Source organism: Nothobranchius furzeri, chromosome 11 (genome assembly GCF_043380555.1).
Source record: "Nothobranchius furzeri strain GRZ-AD chromosome 11, NfurGRZ-RIMD1, whole genome shotgun sequence".
Lineage (NCBI taxonomy): Eukaryota > Metazoa > Chordata > Actinopteri > Cyprinodontiformes > Nothobranchiidae > Nothobranchius > Nothobranchius furzeri.
The window spans coordinates 35,721,864-35,738,143 of NC_091751.1; the positions used below are offsets into that span (position 1 = coordinate 35,721,864).

General features: G+C 43.2%; 1 protein-coding gene across 3 annotated transcripts in view; it reads right to left on the reverse strand.

Annotated features, from left to right (window-relative positions):
• Nucleotides 1-16,280, reverse strand: part of adcy8 (adenylate cyclase 8 (brain)) — a 119,188-nt gene that overhangs the window by 82,899 nt on the left and 20,009 nt on the right. Inside the window, exon 1 of one of the 3 annotated variants that reach the window (XM_054747045.2) lies at nucleotides 3,911-4,002. The exons of the other annotated variants lie outside the window; for them this stretch is intronic. The gene's annotated coding sequence lies outside the window, so the exon portion shown is untranslated. Of the gene's footprint in view, nucleotides 1-3,910; nucleotides 4,003-16,280 lie in introns of those variants that run through there. 3 annotated transcript variants of the gene reach the window in all.

Consider the following 16,280-nt stretch of genomic DNA (forward strand, 5'->3'; position numbering starts at 1 on the left):
ACTTTTCAAGAGGGAAAATGGAGCATGAAGAGGGCTTTTCTGATTTGTGGAGCTGTCGGCAGCATGACTCTTCTCAGAGAGCAGGTTGACACTCATTCAGACGGCCAGGGTTCTTCACAGAGGAACGCCTGCAGGACGCTTCTGAGGACCAAACATTAGGATTAGATCTTGGGTCTGTTGTTCACATCTGGTCTCAGAGGTACCAGGTCCAGGAGGGAGACCCAGACCTCCCTCTCCCCAGAGACACTGTTGCTCCATACGGATCCAAAGGCATTCCCAATCCTGTGCCTGGGTCTCCTCCCATTGCAGACTGGAACTCCAGAGGGAGACAGGAGGGAAGCCCCCCTCACACACACACAGCTGGAGACCTCCCCAGCCACTGATGCAGGACATGGAAGATCCTCCTGGATTGGCCGCCATGAGGCAACGACTGCTGGAACCACGACTGCTGCTCCAGCACCAACGAGCAACGGCCTGGTGCTCATCCTGCCGGCCGCTGAGGTACAGCGTACGCTCAGAGGTGTTAACACGAGGAAAGCAGCTGGTCCAGATGGTATTCCGGGATGGGTGCTACGTGACTGTGTCGCTGTCCCAGTGGTCTGTCCTCACCTGTCTAAAAACCTCCACAATAGTACCAATACCCAAAAAGTCTGCAATAACAAGCCACGACTACAGGCCTGTAGCTTTGCTAGTACTGCAACACACCAAGGACTCCCACCAGGATGGCTACAGAACCAACAGATCAACAGACGATGCCATCTCAACCACCCCCCACACGGTTTTGGCACACTTGGAACTTCCAGGTACATTTGCGAGGCTGCTACTGGTGGACTACAGCTCTGCATTCAACAACATCTTCCCCAGCAGACTATTCCACAAGATGTCTGACCTTGGCCTCGAGCACAGCATCTGCCTCTGGATACAAGGCTTTCTAACAAACCGACTACAGTCTGTTAAGTTAGGCCTGTCCCTCAACACAGGAGGCCCCCCCCCCCCCCCCCCCCCAAGGCTGCGTGCTTCCTGCACAAACAGGACTGTAAGTCCGCCCACAACATCAATGTTATTGTTCAATTTCCCATTGATACAACCGTGGTGGGAATGATCAGCCAGGGAAATGAGTCAGCATACAGGAAAGAAGTGCAGCAGCTGGTGGACTGGTGCACAGCTAACGACCTGACCCTTAACACCAACAAAACCAAAGAAATCATCTCTCACAGTAAATGAGGAGCAGGTGGAGAGCTGCTAACTCTCCTCCATACAGGACCTGTACACCTCCAGGTCACTGAGGCGTGCAGGTCGGATCACAGCTGACCCGTCTCACCCTGGACACGGTCTCTTTGACTCGCTCCCATCCGGCAGGAGGCTCAGATCCATTTGGACCAGAACCTCTCACCACAACAACAGTCTCTTCCCCTCTGCGGTTGGACTCACGAATGACAATCCTAGGCACGCCCACTCTAGTCGCTTGGTTCCAGTCACATGACCTGTGTTGTGTTTGCACCTGAAATGATCCGCTCCTACACAGTAGCCGTTTCTCTAAGGATGGCCACTTTATATTAATTATTTCATCAAGATTAATCTTACTTCCTATATTTGCTTATCTCTTATTTTTATCTGCTTTTGCACCAAGTACCGCAGCAGCTTCCTAATGTTGGGATTTCTCGCATATATGGCAATAAAACCTTCTGATTCTGATTCTGACACATGAACAGGTACACCCCCAGACGCTGCATTAAGGTGTGTTACTGTGTGTTACCGTGAGTCTCCCAGGACGCCATCAGCACTGATTTAATTTCCCCAACGCCCCCCAGAGGCCTCTGCTCCTCCCATGGAGACAAAACTGAAAAGCTCCATAAGCTGGAGCAGCTGTGGCGGCATCCATGATGTTTTGGAAAAGAGCAGCGGCGGTTTACCATAAAGGGCATCAGCATGGAGACCGCCGGTGCGCTCATTACGGGAAAATGCCAATGATGTGAATGTTTTTTACAAGGCCTCATTAGAAGCAGGAGGCGAGGAAGAGGCTTGTCAACAGCTGCATGGAAAATAATTAGGAAGGGTTAATAATAGTAATCATTATGATGAAGTTTTCAATAGAAACGGGGCCGGAGATGCAGCGCTACAGCTCTGACCCCGGCCTGATGGAGTCATGCTTCAGCGTTTCCAGACTCATAAATATTTAAACTTAGATTTGACAAAAGAGGCAAATTCAGATTAAGAACAGTGATCTGAATGAAGCTGTTAAACAAAAATGATAAATATTGGACCAGTGCTGGTGCTGAAGGGCCCCTATCCAGCATGGTCTAGATGCTTACCTGCTCCAACACACCTGATGAAATCACCTGTTCATCACCCTGTTAGAAACAACCCGTTTCTGCCAAGGACCGAACAAATTCACTCTGACAGCTGCAAAGGGCCCACAACCCGCACCCTGAAGACCCGTAGAAGACCAGCTGGTGATCGACACGTTTCTATGTTTACTTGGGTTTTCTCAGAGTCCTGAGCCGGTCTCCACTCCATCTTCACCCCTTCTCCACCCTGTCTCCAAGCTGTCTCCACTCCATCTCCACCTCTTATTTAACCCGCTGCAGCTTTAAACTCAGCATTAAAGCTACTAAAGTAATTAATCCTGCAGAAAATTCTCCAACATGCGATGATCACAGTCCTTTCTAAAACTCATTTGAGTTGATGCAGTCTTACAAGGCGGGAAGCAATCTCATAACCCAGGAACAGGACCCATCTAAGAGCCACTCCCTACTTTTGGGCTCTAGAATGAACAGAGGGTGGTGGAAACGAGCGTGGGATCTCAGAGCCACAAAATAAAAGCGTGGGCAGGCAGCCAAAAGTGCCACATGGATGTGATGAATGTTTTAAATCTGTTGGTGATCCCTCTGCACAACGGCCGGAGTCCTCATGGTGTATGTATGAAATTCAGAGGAAGAACATGGGAACATCAGCAGAGTGGAGGTTGGTGGAGCCGGCGTGGTGAAAACCTGCCTTTAAGATCTGATTACAGCTGCATCCAAACATGTGAGATGAGCATCTGGATGAGCTAAAGCTGCTGCAGAAAACACTCCAGTGCCAAATGAGGGGATTTATTCTGTGGCTCAGAGGTGCAGAAAGGGACAGTGGATGATTAACTGGGCTTCACACGCTCCGTTATCTGCACACACCGCCACGCGTCTGACACCGCTCAAACTCAGCAACACGAGCGGATTTGCTAAATAATTTATCACCCAGTCATGTTTCCAGACAGACTTGGTTGGAAACAAGCAGCTAAAGCTTTATGGTTTGTGTTTGCAGACACGCCGACAGCTTTATGACATCGGTGCAAACAATCTGCTGTAAGTTTTTATTCAAACGGAGGCGAAGGATGAGGAACACAAAGCTGCTGCTCTTCACGCAGCATCGGGTTTCATGTTAAAACAAAATCAGTCCAGCCAGCATTCTGCTCCATTTGTTAGCCGGTCCATCTCCAGACACCTCTTTTACTGCGTCTAGTTTAGCTTCTGACTCACGGAGGTGGACATGTGACGGAGAAGCCGGTGGCACTTTAAGGTCTGGGTTTGTGTTTAAAAAGTGACTCATGAGCATAAATTACACATAAATGTGGAACGCTGCCAGCTTCCCACTTCACAAATAACGCTGTTGTAAAAATGACATCAGTGCTCTTTCTACGTTTCGTCTCCACACACACACAGACGCATACACACACATCTCCGTCATGGTGATTACTTTTATCAGAGAATCATTTTCAGGTGTATAGAGCCGGGGCTCGGGCCGCGACTCCAAAAACCAAACAAACCCTCACAAATACTCGCAGAGTAAAAGAGTTTAAGACAGAAATATAACCCTCAACAAAGAGGAACAAAACATGCAGACCAATGAGTTCTTCAGACTTTTATTTACTTACCAGCGTGTTACAGACCCTAGGAGTATCTGGGTAGGAGAACGGGTTTGTTAAGGCATGCTTGGTAAATGCCAAAATAGTGTTCTTTAATCCAATATGGCTGACTTCCTGTTGGGCGTTGGCCAAATCTCCAAGCTACTCTTTTGTGTGTGTGTGTGTGTGTGTGTGGGGGGGGGGGGGGGGGGGGGGGGGGTACTTTGGGAACCGTGAAAATTTTTTTCACTGATTAAGATTTTGGCACAAGAGTCCGACCTCCCATCAGAGCCAAAGGTCGATTAATTAATTAATATAATAAAAACAACAAACATTTTTCTGCTTACCAAAAATAAACCAACACCCATCAAACTAGCAGATTACTAAGATGTAACCTGATAAGGTGACATCATAATACAATCCCCTTTATTGGAGCTGTTTTTATTATTTAGAGACTCTTGATTTTGATTTATAATTTTTTTGTTCATTTAAATGGTAAATGGCCTGTATTTGATATAGTGCTTCTTGAGTCCTGGAACCCCCCAAGGAGCTTTACAACACAATCAGTAATTCACCCATTCACACCCAGGTGGTGATGAGCTACGATGTAGCCACAGCTGCCCTGGGGTACCCTGACAGAGGCGAGGCTGCCGGTCGCTGACGCCCCCGGTCCCTCCAACCACCACCAGCAGGCAAGGGGGGATTAAGTGTCTTGCCCAAGGACACAACGGCAGCGACAAACTGAGCAGGGCTCGAACCGGCAACCTTCCAATTACGGGACGATCACTTAACTCCTCTGCCACCGTCGTCCCTTTTACATCCAAAAATAAAATGTAATAACTAAAATATTGTAAAAAATATCATAAAACCTTTTTAAATGTGAGAAAATTAAAACCCAGACTGGTTCTGTCCTGTAGAGAAACAGCTGCCGAAATAAAACTCGGACAGACTTTCTTCCCTTTGAGCTGAAAACGTCCTTGAAACCAGACGGACCAGTGCTCCAAGTCAGAGTCCCTTGATAGGCGGCCTACATGGGAGTCGTTACCATGACAACATCAGAAATCAGCAGCTTCACGCGTGCCCAGGAAGCTTTAAACCAGAAGGATCTGAATACTTTCAAAATAAAATCAGAAATTAAAGATCATTAAAACTGTCTTATACTTAAGTTCTCCTTTATTTAATAATTTTAGACATTTTTAGCCCCTTTTACCAGCTCAGTGGCCTAGTGGTAGAGTGTTCACCATGGGACTTTGAGTTCAGGGTTCAAATCCATGGTCGGGTCATACCAAAGACTTAAAAAATGGGACCCAACACCTCTCTGCTTAACACTCAGCTTTAAGGGGTTGGATTGGGGGCTTAAACATTCACATAGCTCCTGAGCGCAGCCACTGCTGCAACTAAACGCTCCTCATGGGGATGGGTCACATGTAGAGATGCCATTTCACCAGTGTGTGATGATGACTATGGGGCTTTAACCTTTTTGGTATTTTAAATTTGCTTCTGGTTTAGGTTCTGATCTCTGAGCTTCCACAGGTGGAAACGCTGATCTGGACTCATACCCTAAAGGGTTAAAGCTGAAGGGTTAATTACAACTTTTAAATGGTGCAATTTGGTTTTTTAATGACCAAGAACCCCAAATCTATCCAGTCATCTCAGATTATGAAGACCAGTTAGAATTTCTATGTTGTATTTTTCATTGAAACACAAGTTCAGACAATTTCCTGATCATTTGTGTTCTGCAGGACGGAAAATCAGTCGGCATGGCAATGAAACTCCAAATCTGATCGGTTCATCAAACTATCCACACCTGCTGTTCCAACGACATCTGTTGAGTTATATTCAGATTAATTTGTGGTTTTATTCCTCTGGGCTATTTTTCTTAGCACAGATCTACTCCAGCATGAAAATGCTTCCAACTCCAAATCAAAAAAGAAGAGAATAAACTTCACTGAAACACTTTAAAACACTGAAATGTCATGAAAACCAACTTTTCCGTAGAGCGAATCTCCCAGTAAATCACAAGGATCTGAAAATGACGGCTGCTGTAACAATGGATTCACCCTAAACTCCTGTCTTAGACGGACCTGCAGGATCGATTTTGCAGCAGGAAGTGGTCTCTGATGAGTGGCAGATCTGGCTGAACATCGCCAACACGCTTCAGTCTGACAGCACTCACTCGTCTTGGCTCGGCCCGCTTCACAGCCTGGCTGTTGTTGCATGTGTAAATTGGATTTAGAAGGAAAATGGTGGGCAGAGGTGCGTGGCAGCAGCTGATTTCAGATCAGCTGTCATTAAAAGTGAGATGTTCATAAATATGTTCTGAATGTGTTATCAGGAGCAACCAAATGACGAATCATGGGATAAACAGATCATTTTATCTAATCTGTGACCCCCCCCCCCCCTCCTCTTTTTCTAACATCAGAAACTAGAAAATTAAAATAAATGTCCATATCCTCATCTATTGTTATTTTAATACAGGACTGTTGATCAAGCAGAAACTAAGGCTCCCGGTTATCCATTAACTGTCCACAGGAGTCCCTCAAGGATGTGTGCTCAGCCCTTTGGTATTTACTATATCTCATAAAAACTAACATCACTTTGTCTTAAAATGTCTCAGTCTGATCACATATTTTAAGTCTTTCAATCTGATCTACTTCATGTAAACCTCATTTTATCCTGATTAGGCCATTTTTCTAGTTGTCTTTAATCTTTTAAAGCCTGATACGTGAAACAACAATCAGAAAATTATTTTTTATCTGAAGATCAATCCATTTATAATCTAACACTAACAAAACACCATGTATTTTTATTTATTTATTTATTTATTTATTGCTAAATACAAAACTAATACAATATAACAACATATAATTTGTTGGAGCAAATGTAGAAATATGTGGAGCTAATATGATGCATTTAGCTTTAAAGGGTTAAAAAGACCCAGTCCACCAAAAATTCTTTAATTTGAAAACAAAAGGAATTTAGTGTTAAAAAAACACATTAAATACTTAAATAAATGAGAAAAAACACATATTTTTAGATAAACTGTCATTTCCAAACCAGAAGCTGAAAACCCAACTGGTGTGGGTGTGTCGAGGTTTCTCCTGAACATGCCTTCCTGAAGCTCAGTAGCACTTTATCCTTGTTAACGACTCTTATTGGCCATAACACAGCGAGTTTTATTCCCAGTGAGACGGACAACAGGAATAAAAGAACAGATCCCAGCATAGTGCTCCATCAGCTCATATTGTGGCTGTAAAGGCGTGTGATGGATCGCTGCCTAAGTCAGTCAAGCTGCTGAGAGCTCTGACTGATGTTTATGGTCCTCCGTGAGCTTAATGTTTTCCTCTGCTAATGCTCGCTGCTGTAAATCAAGCTACGTGCACACTTTCCTACAGCTGATTTATCAAACTCTTGTCAGAAAATAAATCCCAGCTTCTTTTTAGAAGGTTAGGATTATTACAGTAACATCACTAAAGACATTTACATGCTCGAATTTTGGGTTTTTTTGTTGCATCTCCAACATTCTTCTAACTCAGCAGCATTGATGCTAAATTCATAAGATAATTCTGCTTCTGGTTTATTTTTCACCAGATACAGAAAGAAGAGTCCTTCTCCTGCTACAGAACCGTTTGACGCTGTTAGTCTTGGAGAGTCGGCATCCAGGAGGTGCAGACCGGGTCTCTGACCTCCTGCTGCAGGTGGTTTGGTCCCAGGAGACCTAACATTTGCATAAGATATAACAGTAGCCACCATTTAGGATTTAAGAGTTTTAAAAGTACAACGTAAAAGCAGAACTACAAATAACAGCTTATATAAAACTGCAACTAAAATCACAAAATTATCCAGCATTAATTTGTTTATTTATAGTTTTAAGTTGTTTGTGTCTGAAAAGATCAACATTCAATTTTCCATCATTTGTGAAATAAGTTGTTTTCTACACCTAATAGAAAAGACTAGTTCAAGACGCCGCACCTTTCTGCAGAACATAACACAGCCCAGATCCCACGAGGTTGCTGAGTCAGCTTCACTAACTCCTGGATTGATTTAAATTCTGTCTGAAGGAGCACACAAGGTCCCGTTAGAGAGAAATTCCCAGTTTAAGGATTCCCAACATCGTATTCCTGCTGTAAGTGAGTCTGAGGGTGTTTTTGCCGAGGAGCAGCAGCATCAGCGTCTCCAGAGGGACGAGGTCCTCTGATGCTGCTGGGAGCCCAGAAACAGCATCTGAGCTTCAGTAGGAGGTCAAATGTTCTGTTGAACTCAAGGTTTTTATTAAAAATGTATCCTCCACAGCTTAAACATTTTCATATTAGAAGTTTTAGTTAGGTTGAAATCCTTCCCAGTTAAGTTTAGCTGGTGCTCTCCCAAGTGTTTGATCTGCCAGGTAAAAGGAGCTTTCCAGGTCAAATCAGTGAAAAAAAGATCAAAACAATAACAAAATAATTTACTCTAGGAGTTAGAAAGTTGGTATTTGATTTATTTCAGCTGAAAAGTACAAAATATGTAACAATCTGTATAAATGACTGAGCGTCCGTTTCCCTGTTTGGTTTGGAAATGATCGGCCATGACCGGGATCGATTGGGAACGCTTTCCAAGAGCTGGTAGTTTTCCAGCTGATGGAACACGATCAGACGTGACAGGAAGCCGTTGTGGTGATGTAACAGGATGTGGGGCTGCAGGCCGACTCGGTGGGCTCTGTACCGCGAAGAAGCCTCGACACAAACCAACTGTGATGAAATAAAAGCACTAAGAAGTTTGTGTGTAGTAAACAGATTTAGACTCCAGACTCGTCTAGATCATCAACACACAAGTGAATATATTTTCATTTTAAATGTGTAGAACTTAAATCAGGGATGTCAAATTCATTTTCATTTTTGGCCACATAAAGATCATGAATGCTCTTAAAGGGCTGGTTATGCAGAAAGTATTGAAAAAACTATTAATAGACTTGTAAAATATTAATAAATATATCTCTGCATTTTAGCAGTACTACTTAAAATGAAATAATTGTGAAAATCTTCTCCCAATGATGTGATTTACGACTATTCAAAAAACCACTAATTTGATTTGACTACAAATTGGACATAAATAGAACTTCAAAGTTCTATTTATATTGTCCTCCATGAGATGCTGTTTGTAAATTTACACAGTTAAAATTAACAATAATGTTGGTTATTTAGCCTGTCATATGAGAAATTAAAAGGGAATTAATATTTCAAAGTCATTGTTTATTCATTAAGAAATGTTTCAACTTCAAACTATTTGGTAAAACATTTAACATTTATAAAAACATGTATACTTAGTTTGCAAGTGAAATATTTAGTTAAAAAGTGAAATATTTTGCTAAGAAAATACATATTTGGTTTGTACACAAAATATTTAGTTAAATAGTTAAATATTTTGTTTGGATGCTAAATATATATTTAAGAAAGTTAATATTTAGTTTGTAATCAAAGTATTTAGTTAAAAAGTTAAATATTTAGTTTGGATGATAAATATTAACTTAAAGTTAAATATTTAGTTAAGAAGGTAAGAATTTCATTTGTAAACAAAATATCTCATAATTATTAATAATTAATTATTTTTCAGAACAAATTTTCAGAAATGTACTGTAGAATTAAATACTAATAATCATAAGCTAGTGTTTGTGGAGACTTTAATATCGATATTCTAAATGTACACAGTCACACACAAAAAATTTATTAATTATGTGTTTTGTTAAAGATTCCGTCCAACAATTACACACCCTAACAGGATAGCTATAAATACTGCAACTCGTATTAACAACATACCGTAAATCCTCTAATACAGGCCCAGGCCTGTATTTGACTCAAGCTCATCAAGCTCCAGGCCTTAATTGGAAGGAGGACCAGAATTAGAGGCAGGCCTCAATTTCTATTTGAGCAAAATGAACTAATGGTTTGCTGGAGTTTTTGACAATTAAAATTGCGCCCACATTTTCAAAGTTAAACACAATTATTTTAACAACGGTAGTTTCTGCTTCAGTCCTCTCCCCCCTCCCCCTGCTTTAGCCCTCTCCCCCCTCCCCCTGCGCAGCGGCCACAAACTCACTGATGCGCCTGCAGCCTCTCGGAGTTCCTGCTGCTCTAAACATTAAAATAATTATTTCATTTTCTGTTCCTCACTTCTGATGACCTTCAATGGTGTCTGTTTGTTGCAACCACCAGGTACAAAAGCTAACTTGTTTTTATTTGACAATTTTTCTGTCCTGTTTATTATCTTCCTGCATCTCCTCTAAATCCTAAAGAAAAACTGCTACCTGGGTTCATATATATTCACCTTATGAGTTACCTTTGAACTGCAGTTCTAAAAGATCTACCGACCACAGAAACAGCGGAGTGTGCGCTGCTCGCCGGCAGCTCCGGTGAGGTCCGTCACCGGAGGACAAGGTGATGCGTCCTGCTCCACAGCAGCGAAAGGCATCAGGCACAAATAAAAGAATAAAAGACAGAAAACATAAAAGGAAATGAGCCGTCATGAACGATCGCGTGTTAAATTAGTTTTTGAGGTGGCGACACCTGATTTGATAATGTTAAGCCTGATTTATGCTTCTCCGTCTGCGTCAGTGCGGAGACACGCAACGCCATTATCCGTCCTTGCGTAGGGCTCCGGCAGGCACGCAAGTACGTACGGAGTCGAGCCCACTTTTTTAAACATCCGTCGAACGAGACGGATTACGCAAGCTTGTGATTGGTCAGGACGCCGCTGTTGTTTACAGCGCCGCCATTGCAAAGAGAGCCGAGGATAAATAGCGGCAGACACGGAGAAGCTTGAAGAATACCTCGCGAAAAAACTCTAAAAATATGAACGTTTCATCCTCCCGTGACTGGATCATAAACACCAAACAACAAGCGTTTTATGTGTGGACGGAAATGACAGGAAACGTGGGTTTAGAGGTGGGGAGCGCATGAAGCAGTGGGAGAATGAGAGACAAATATGTCCGTGTTAAAAGTCTCTTATATACACAAAAAACACAATATAAAAAAGCGATCGTGGACCGATACATGATACCACAGAACAGCGCTACGCCCTCTGTGGTCCTGCCGGGCAATTGCTTTGCAACACTCTCCAGGAGACGGAGAAGTAAAAGAGCAAAACGCTTCCATCAATCCGTGCGTGTCTGTCCCTTGCGGAGCTGACGGAGAAGCATAAACCAGGCTTTACTGTGGCTGTGCTCAGGACGCAGATGTCTGGAGCGTGTCAACAATCAGAGCTTTGCATGCACAAGCTGGTTAAGGTTAGGATGGGGGTGAGGGGAAGGTTAAATTGCAAGAGGGTAAAGGTCACAATTTGGTTAAATGTCCGTTTTACGGCAGGTGTCAGTGCTGACGCTCTGGCACAGCGCGTTGCCTCCCGACGCACAGGAGCTTGTCACCTGCTGACAGCAGGCTGCTGTCTTTTCCGAGGACTGCATCTTGCCGGTCATTATCACATGACAGCGACTAGTCGATGACAGGTATAAAAAGTCACTATAGAGCGGTGAAGTCGACTAGTGACTAGTTCATACAACCCCTGCTACTGCTCCCCAGAGTGTTCTGCAGCATAATCAGCACGTTCTCTTTGAACTTGATATCAAATTTTCGCCTCCTCTTCGTCTCCGCACGGTTAAAGTTACCTTCGGGGTCTATCACTGGCAAATCAAAAGTGAGACGGATGACACAACCGCCCCCCTGTGGTACTTGCTTGTTACCACATTCCACCCGGCCACAATAAAAAACCGGCCATTATTCACCTCCGCCGACTCCGACACAGGCCAAAATGTGATACCCGGCCGTTAATTGAATACAGGCTAATATTGGAGGATTTACGGTATTAACAAATAGTTACAGAAGTAAATACTGAATATGATGTCAGCATTTTCCCCACATTTTCCAGATACTGCTCCAGTACGATCTCTAAAAGACCTCAGATGGTCAATTAAGTTATTTTATCTCGCCTTTCTCTGTCTCCTTTCTTTTTTAAATGTATTGTAAAAATATTTCCTAGTTGGTGTGGTAATAAAACAGTTTATGAAAATTTCCATAAATGTCTTTTTTTATATTAATATTCATTATTGATTAATAGTTCTCTCTGTTTTAATGTCAGGTTTCTACCAAGTGTTAGAGATTGTTTGGGGTGTTACCTTAATTAAGTGGTCTTTTTTTCCTTTTTACTAAGTACTTTTTAGAATACCAGGATAGGAAGGATGGTGTAGATTTACGTTTATTAAATTGATACATAAATATTACCAACAAGAAAGTGTACGTTGGTGTGTGTCAGAAACAGCGTAAGGCCTAATGTCTTTTCCAAAAAAACCAGGTGATGGGCCGGTTTCCAGTCAAAATGTCCGGGCTGAATTTTTGTCCCAGTCCAGCCCTGCTAACTGAGATAGCAACCTAGCTACAACCGGAGTTAAGTGTGCACAACACCAGAGCTTCTGAGTCAGAGATACGCCGGGCTGACCGCTGGGTAAAACCGGGTGGAACACAGAGGTCTCCGAGAGCTCCACAAGCCGGCAGCCGCACAGCAGACAAGCGCTGCTGCGATCTGAGATGCGCAGAGCTGTCGCTGGGGAGAACCGGGTGGAAAGGTTTCCATCCCAGAACTCCACAAGCCGTCAGCCCGCGCAGCAGACAGAAGCCGCGATCAGACAGAGATGTGCCGAGCTGCAGGGAGGGGAGAAACGGGTGGAAAACATTGGTCACCCGAGAGCTCCACAAGCCGATAGTCAGAGCCCAGCTCCACCAACATGTTATATTTCAACCCATTTTCTAAAGTGCAGCATTATGTTAAATGCACTGGGTTTTACCCTATTACATTTAAATTTCATGGTTAAACAGTACATGTTAAAATCTAAGCTCAGCTCGGCAGTGACCTAAAATACATAAATATAATTTTACTTACCAAAAAAAATGAAGTGGAGACTCCTTGGACGCTCTATTAGTGCAATTAATGCCACAGCAAGTCATTTTGTCCAACCATTGCACAAAAAATATCCAAAAAGAATACACAAACACAGAGACTCAAAATCCCAGAGCAGTTTCCAAGCCAGACCGAGGCTCTACTGAGGCCTTTCCACGGAGCTAGCTCTGTGGTCACGTGGGTCTGGGGCTCATTAATTATACAGAATTTTAGGCTTTTAATACACTTAAACAGAAGAGTGAGAGAAAAAGTCACCCCCTCAGAGTTGTCATGAGTGTAAACTAGATCATTTAAACAAAAAACATGTTTTGGTACCAGGCTGTAAACATGTTTATTTCTGCTGTGAAATTGGTATTTTTAACATGGGAGTCAATGAGGATTTGCTCACTTCTGACACCAGCCCCCAGCGGATGAGGGTGGAACTGCAATTTTTGGTACTTCCAGGTTGGGCTCAATTTTAGAGCCGCATTGTGGGGGCTTGGTTTTTACCTGATATGGGTTCTTTTCTGCACCGTCGGATCACCCCGGGATTTCCTTCTCAACATTTGTAGAATTTGTTCCTCAGATTTTTTAGATATTTTATGCTGAGAAAAAAGGAGATTTTGTTTTCCCGCTGGAATCACTGAAAAGCTGAGATAAAAGTTATTTACATAACAAAAATATTCTTTTATTTCTTTGTCTACAGATAACCGCATTCCAACCTTGAGGAGAACGAGATGGCTACTGATCGACACCGAGTACTGCGGCGATAACGCCTGTGAGGTAATCCTGTCTGAAAATCATCCTAAGATTAAGAACTCGGAGGACGGAGAGACGATCAGACTATGGGTTGAATCCAAAGGAGGTTAAAGCTGATATTTTTGAGGAGTTAAATTGATTTGTGTTTTAAATTTTAAGTCCAACAAACCTAAAAAAAATATTTCTTATCAAACTTTCACATTAAAGAATGTCTAGAAGCTAAAACAAGCCAATGGCACAGCTGCTGAAATGCCAACGTATGTCACTTTTAAAAATAACTCCATAAAAACTCAGATCAAATGTCCTCATTTGATGTACAAAAAATGTTACATAAACAGCTTCTGCTGGTGGCTCGTTAGGGTCACCATGGTAATGTCAGTGGCTCGTTTGGGTTATTGTGGTAACATCAGTGACTCATTTGGGTCACCATGGCAACGTCAATGGCTCATTTGGGTCACCATGGTAATGTCATTTGCTCATTAGGGTCACCATGGTAGCGTCATTTGCTTGTTTGGGTCACCATGATAACGGCAGTGGCTCGTTTGGGTTATTGTGGTAATGTCAGTGGCTCATTTGGGCCACCATGGTAACGTCAGTGGCTCATTTGGGTCACCATGGTAATGTCATTAGCTTGTTTGGGTCACCATGGTAAAGTCAGTTGCTCATTTGGGTCACCATGGTAACGTAATTTGCTCTTTTGGGTCACCATAGTAACATCAGTGGCTCATTTGGGTCACCGTGGTAACCACACAGCTGTGAGACATGATTATACAAAATCACAACATTTGTGATTCAAACAAACAATTTTAACAAAAATAACTAAAAGTCACAAAATAATAAAATCCGTGAAAACCCGGAGAGTCCCCTCTCCGAGCGCTGAGGGTCTCTGAGAGGAAATCATAAATCGTAGGAGAGATATGGCGAGCAAAAGTAACAAAGTGTACAATGTTTTGAAAAAAATCTTTGAAAATTATTTATTTTTTTAAGTTTAAACTGCTTAAATGTTGGTGACATCATCAGATTAATGTGTTTAAACTCCGGTAATAAAAGCTAAATCACAATAAATCGTTCACGCTTGCTCCTTTGACCTTTGGACCCAAGGAGTGCCATGTTGGATGTCATCTAAACGGATCCCAACCCTGAGAAGAAGGCCGAGTCGCTGCACACGTGATACTGAATAGGTGTCCCTGAAGTCACGGGGGCAGCTGTGTGTCATCCTCAGTCGGTTTCTGGTCGTGAAGCAGCTTGTTGCCTATTTGGCCTTTAGTAGAGCAGGCGGGTGATGTTCCAAGGACCATCGCTGTCCCCTAGAGACAAGGCTAGGAGATAATCGATACGCCCCGTCCTTCATCCTGCTGCTCTATCTGTTACGACTGCTTCATCCTGCTGGGAGTCATTTTGTTGGAGCCCACCTCCTCTGACGGTGCCGTCCATCATGTCTCTGGAGTGAGGGACTGAACTGGACCAACCTGTTTCTGTAGTTTAAAAAGGAAAGCTTTTAATCTTGGATCCAGTTGACCTTTATGTAAATGTTTTAGTCCCAGCTGAATGCTGAGTGGGTCCTAAGGGGACCGATGGAGCACTTGGTGCAGCAGGTGTGTCCATAAAAACAGAAAAAAGTTTGCAGACTGACGGTGTGAAACCCACCCTGGAGCCTTTATTTGCTCAATTTACCAGTTATAATTGGCTTCTGTCAGCAGTTTCGTTCACCCTCCCGCTTGTATTGAGATGAATGTTTTGTATTGGAGGAGAAAACGCTGAGTCAGCACTCGGAGAAAATTAAAACGACTTCCAGGTAAGTTTGGAGGTCAGTCAGAGCTGAATGCACCGGAGCAGAACATGTGTCTGAGGACAATGAAAGGTTTTCTAAAAGCTTTGAGTCAAAGCAGCAAAAGAAGTAGATTGTCCTCCGTGTTCCCTCCGGTTTCAGGCCTGACGGTGCTCCCAGAGACGGATTTACCTGCTCGTCTGCCTGACGTCCACAGGCTCATGATGAGAGAGATGTGACAGAAGAAAACGAAGATTCTGCTCATGGAGGGGATGGGAGTTTCCAGACCGAGACAACAGAAATGGAGGGGACAAGGGAGAAGACCTTTGGGCTTCCAGCTGGACATCTCTGTTTCTTTCATCCATCCATCCATTTTCATCCGCTTTTCTGGAGTCGGGTGGCGGGGGCAGTAGCCTAAGGCGAGAGGCCCAGACTTCCCTCTCCCCAGCCACTTGGGCCAGCTCCTCTGGGGGAATCCCAAAGCGTTCCCTGGCCAAGTGAGAGACATATTTCTTCCACCGTGTCCTGGGTCTACCTTTAGGTCTCTGCCCGGTTGGACGTGCCCGGAAAACCTCATCAGGGAGGCATCCAGGAAGCATCCTGACCAGATGCCCGAGCCACCTCAACTAGCTCCTCTCGATGTAAGTAAGTAAGTAAGTAAGTAAGTAAAAGTTTATTTATATAGCGCCTTTCTCAGATATAAATCACAAAGCGCTGTACAACATGATAAAGATCAGGGCAAATACCTCTAACCAATAAAAACATCAGAAAAACAATAGCAGTGATAAACGTAGAAAATAAAATCATGAGTATAAACAAAGTGAAGGTGTGAACCCGAACAAAGCCATCATTCTGAAACATTTAGGGAGGGAACGCCTGGATGAAAAGGTGAGTTTTTAGATGATTTTTAAAGACCTCTACAGTGTTAGAGAGACGGAGATTAGAAGGTAGACTGTTCCAAAGTCTGGGTGC